Source organism: Oncorhynchus keta, unplaced genomic scaffold (genome assembly GCF_023373465.1).
Source record: "Oncorhynchus keta strain PuntledgeMale-10-30-2019 unplaced genomic scaffold, Oket_V2 Un_contig_19352_pilon_pilon, whole genome shotgun sequence".
In the NCBI taxonomy this organism is placed as follows: domain Eukaryota; kingdom Metazoa; phylum Chordata; class Actinopteri; order Salmoniformes; family Salmonidae; genus Oncorhynchus; species Oncorhynchus keta.
Genome location: NW_026281424.1, coordinates 1 through 5,624, shown reverse-complemented (window position 1 = coordinate 5,624; position 5,624 = coordinate 1). Strand labels below are relative to the sequence as shown.

The window sequence follows — 5,624 nt, the reverse complement described above, 5'->3', positions numbered from 1 at the left end:
AGCAGCAGTAAAATAACAATAGCGAGGCTATATACAGGGGGTACCGGTACAGAGTCAATGTGGAGGTTATATACAGGGGGTACCGGTACAGAGTCAATGTGGAGGCTATATACAGGGGTACCGGTACAGAGTCAATGTGGAGGCTATATACAGGGGGTACCGGTACAGAGTCAATGTGGAGGCTATATACAGGGGTACCGGTACAGAGTCAATGTGGAGGCTATATACAGGGGGTACCGGTACAGAGTCAATGTGGAGGCTATATACAGGGGGTACCGGTACAGAGTCAATGTGGAGGCTATATACAGGGGGTACCGGTACAGAGTCAATGTGGAGGCTATATACAGGGGTACCGGTACAGAGTCAATGTGGAGGTTATATACAGGGGGTACCGGTACAGAGTCAATGTGGAGGCTATATACAGGGGGTACCGGTACAGAGTCAATGTGGAGGCTATATACAGGGGGTACCGGTACAGAGTCAATGTGGAGGCTATATACAGGGGGTACCGGTACAGAGTCAATGTGGAGGCTATATACAGGGGGTACCGGTACAGAGTCAATGTGGAGGCTATATACAGGGGTACCGGTACAGAGTCAATGTGGAGGCTATATACAGGGGGTACCGGTACAGAGTAAATGTGGAGGCTATATACAGGGGGTACCGGTACAGAGTCAATGTGGAGGCTATATACAGGGGTACCGGTACAGAGTCAATGTGGAGGTTATATACAGGGGGTACCGGTACAGAGTCAATGTGGAGGTTATATACAGAGGGTACCGGTACAGAGTCAATGTGGAGGCTATATACAGGGGGTACCGGTACAGAGTCAATGTGGAGGCTATATACAGGGGGTACCGGTACAGAGTCAATGTGGAGGCTATATACAGGGGTACCGGTACAGAGTCAATGTGGAGGCTATATACAGGGGGTACCGGTACAGAGTCAATGTGGAGGCTATATACAGGGGGTACCGGTACAGAGTCAATGTGGAGGCTATATACAGGGGGTACCGGTACAGAGTCAATGTGGAGGCTATATACAGGGGGTACCAGTACAGAGTCAATGTGGAGGCTATATACAGGAGGTACCGGTACAGAGTCAATGTGGAGGCTATATACAGGGGGTACCAGTACAGAGTCAATGTGGAGGCTATATACAGGAGGTACCGGTACAGAGTCAATGTGGAGGCTATATACAGGAGGTACCAGTACAGAGTCAATGTGGAGGTTATATACAGGGGGGTACCAGTACAGAGTCAATGTGGAGGCTATATACAGGGGGGTACCGGTACAGAGTCAATGTGGAGGTTATATACAGGGGGCTACCAGTACAGAGACAATGTGGAGGCTATATAAGGAGGTACCAGTACAGAGACAATGTGGAGGCTATATACAGGGGGTACCGGTACGGAGTCAATGTGGAGGCTATATACAGGGGCTACCAGTACAGAGTCAATGTGGAGGCTATATACAGGGGGCTACCAGTACAGAGTCAATGTGGAGGCTATATACAGGGGGGTACTGGTACAGAGTCAATGTGGAGGTTATATACAGGGGGTACCAGTACAGAGTCAATGTGGAGGCTATATACAGGAAGGTACCAGTAGAACAATGTGGAGAGCTATATACAGGGGTACCGGTACAGAGTCAATGTGGAGGCTATATACAGGAGCTACCAGTACAGAGTCAATGTGGAGGCTATATACAGGGGGCTACCAGTACAGAGTCAATGTGGAGGTTATATACAGGGGCTACCAGTACAGAGTCAATGGAGGCTATATACAGGGCACCGGTACAGAGTCAATGTGGAGGCTTATACAGGGGTACCCAGTACAGAGTCAATGTGGAGGCTATATACAGGGGTACCGTACAGAGTCAATGTGGAGGCTATATACAGGGGCACTGGTACAGAGTCAATGTGGAGGCTATATACAGGAGGTACCAGTACAGAGTCAATGTGGAGGCTATATACAGAATTTACAGGTACAGAGCCAATGTGGAGGTTATATACAGGGGGTGGGCACGGTACAGAGTCAATGTGGAGGCTATATACAGGGGGCACAGTGGAGTCAATGTGGAGGCTATATACAGGCACCGGTACAGAGTCAATGTGGAGGTTATATACAGGGGTACCGGTACAGAGTCAATGTGGAGGTTATATACAGGAAGTACGGTACAGAGACAATGTGGAGGTTATATACAGGAAGCACGCACAGTCAATGTGGAGGTTATATACAGGGGGCACCAGTACAGATAATGTGGAGGTTATATACAGGGGTACGGTACAGTCAATGTGGAGAGGTTATATACAGGGTACCAGTACAGAGTCAATGTGGAGGTTATATACAGAGGTACCGGTACAGAGTCAATGTGGAGGTTATATACAGGGGTACCGTACAGAGTCAATGTGGAGGTTATATACAGGGCAACGTACAGAGTCAATGTGGAGGTTATATACAGGGGTACCGGTACAGAGTCAATGTGGAGGTTGTATACAGGGTACCAGTACAGAGTCAATGTGGAGGCTATATACAGGGCACGGTACAGAGTCAATGTGGAGGCTATATACAGGGGGGCACCAGTACAGAGTCAATGTGGAGGTTATATACAGGAGGTACTGGTACAGAGTCAATGTGGAGGTTATATACAGGGGGCACCAGTAGAGAGTCAATGTGTGGAGGTTATATACAGGGGGCACGGTACAGAAGTCAATGTGATGCTATATACAGGGGGCACGGTACAGAGTCAATGTGGAGGCTATATACAGGGGGTACCAGTACAGAGTCAATGTGGAGGTTATATACAGGGTACCGGTACAGAGTCAATGTGGAGGCTATATACAGGGGGTACCGGTACAGAGCCAATGTGATAGGCTATATACGAGGTACGGTACAGAGCCAATGTGGAGATTTATATACAGGGGGCACCTGGCACAGAGTCAATGTGGAGGCTATATACAGGGGGCACTGCACAGAGTCAATGTGGAGGCTATATATACAGGGGGTACCGGTACAGAGTCAATGTGGAGGCTATATACAGGGGGCACCGGTACAGAGTCAATGTGGAGGTTATATACAGGGGGTACCAGTACAGAGTCAATGTGGAAGGTTATATACAGGGGTTGCCGGTACAGAGTCAATGTGGAGGCTATATTGTGGTCCTTCTGCAGCTCAGTTGGTAGAGCATGGCGCTTGTAACGCCAGGGTAGTGGGTTCGATTCCCGGGACCACCCATACGTAGAATGTATGCACACATGACTGTAAGTCGCTTTGGATAAAAGCGTCAGCTAAATGGCATATATTATTATATTATTATTATTATATTATTATTATTATTATATTATATACAGGGGGTACCGGTACAGAGTCAATGTGGAGGCTATATACAGGGGGTACCGGTACAGAGTCAATGTGGAGGTTATATACAGGGGGGTACCGGTACAGAGTCAATGTGGAGGCTATATACAGGGGGTACTGGTACAGAGTCAATGTGGAGGCTATATACAGGGGGGTACCGGTACAGAGTCAATGTGGAGGCTATATACGGGTACCGGTACAGAGTCAATGTGAGGCTATATACAGGGGGCACGGTACAGAGTCACTGTGGAGGTTATATATTAGGGTGTACCGGTACAGAGTCAATGTGGGAGGTTATATACAGGAGGTACGGTACAGAGTCAATGGGAGGTTATATACAGGAGGTACCGGTACAGAGTCAATAACGGAGGTTATATACAGGGGGTACCAGTACAGAGTCAATGTGGAGGTTATATACAGGGGGTACCGGTACAGAGTCAATGTGGAGGTTATATACAGGGGCACCAGTACAGAGTCAATGTGGAGGTTATATACAGGGGGGTACCGGTACAGAGTCAATGTGGAGGTTATATACAGGGGGTACCGGTACAGAGTCAATGTGGAGGTTATATACAGGGGGTACCGGTACAGAGTCAATGTGGAGGTTATATACAGGGGGTACCGGTACAGAGTCAATGTGGAGGTTGTATACAGGGGGTACCAGTACAGAGTCAATGTGGAGGCTATATACAGGGGGTACCGGTACAGAGTCAATGTGGAGGCTATATACAGGGGGTACCAGTACAGAGTCAATGTGGAGGTTATATACAGGAGGTACCGGTACAGAGTCAATGTGGAGGTTATATACAGGGGGTACCAGTACAGAGTCAATGTGGAGGTTATATACAGGGGGGTACCGTACAGAGTCAATGTGGAGGCTATATACAGGGGGTACCGGTACAGAGTCAATGTGGAGGCTATATACAGGGGGTACCAGTACAGAGTCAATGTGGAGGTTATATACAGGGGGTACCGGTACAGAGTCAATGTGGAGGCTATATACAGGGGGTACCGGTACAGAGTCAATGTGGAGGCTATATACAGGGGGGTACCGGTACAGAGTCAATGTGGAGATTATATACAGGGGGTACCGGTACAGAGTCAATGTGGAGGTTATATACAGGGGGTACCGGTACAGAGTCAATGTGGAGGCTATATACAGGGGGTACCGGTACAGAGTCAATGTGGAGGCTATATACAGGGGGTACCGGTACAGAGTCAATGTGGAGGTTATATACAGGGGGTACCAGTACAGAGTCAATGTGGAGGTTATATACAGGGGGTACCGGTACAGAGTCAATGTGGAGGCTATATTGTGGTCCTTCTGCAGCTCAGTTGGTAGAGCATGGCGCTTGTAACGCCAGGGTAGTGGGTTCGATTCCCGGGACCACCCATACGTAGAATGTATGCACACATGACTGTAAGTCGCTTTGGATAAAAGCGTCAGCTAAATGGCATATATTATTATTATTATTATTATATATTATTATATTATTATTATTATATTATTATTATTATTATATTATATACAGGGGGTACCGGTACAGAGTCAATGTGGAGGCTATATACAGGGGGTACCGGTACAGAGTCAATGTGGAGGTTATATACAGGGGGGTACCGGTACAGAGTCAATGTGGAGGCTATATACAGGGGGTACTGGTACAGAGTCAATGGAGGCTATATACAGGGGGTACTGGTACAGAGTCAATGTGGAGGCTATATACAGGGGTACAGTACAGTTGTTTCTTTGATGCGAAGTGTTCCATGATGTAACGTTACTAATGTTGAGCTGTGCTAAACTATGTGATAAACCAGACTTTCAGTCACTCATAACCACTTACAACTGGGTTGGGGTCCATTTGAGTTTAAGTCAAACCTTTCAGGATGTAAACTGACAATCCAATTCAATAATTGAAAGGAAAGCATCTATTTTCAATGACTTCTCAATAAATTTAAAAATAAAATATATATTTTTTTTTAACGTTTTCCATTTCCATTCCATTCAAATCGCATCCCGAATTGACTGACTTCAATTCAAATTGACCCTAAACCTTTACAGTCTAGCAGTCATGGTTTCCGTCACAGGTCCACCCAGAATAACATGAGAATCTCACTTCAATTCAAAGATTGAGTTTCACCCAAAATAACATGCAGAATCTCACCTACAGTCTAGCAGAATCATGGATCTCTGTGAGTTCTCTACACCCAGAATAACATGTAGAATCTCACCTAATCTAATTGAATAGGATCTCTGTGAGTTTCACCC

The 5,624-nt window shown here is 46.7% G+C and overlaps 1 long non-coding RNA gene across 4 annotated transcripts; it reads left to right on the top strand.

The window, feature by feature from the left end:
* Window positions 1-695: 695 nt before the first annotated feature.
* Window positions 696-4,925, top strand: LOC127920396 (uncharacterized). Of its 4 annotated transcripts, none has more exons than XR_008106148.1 (3): window positions 696-762; window positions 3,885-4,001; window positions 4,471-4,925. It is a non-coding gene; the product is annotated as an uncharacterized LOC127920396 (long non-coding RNA). The 4 variants fall into 4 exon arrangements; XR_008106145.1 differs by lacking the exon at window positions 696-762 and adding an exon at window positions 3,229-3,418; XR_008106146.1 differs by lacking the exon at window positions 696-762 and adding an exon at window positions 3,728-3,806.
* Window positions 4,926-5,624: the final 699 nt, after the last annotated feature.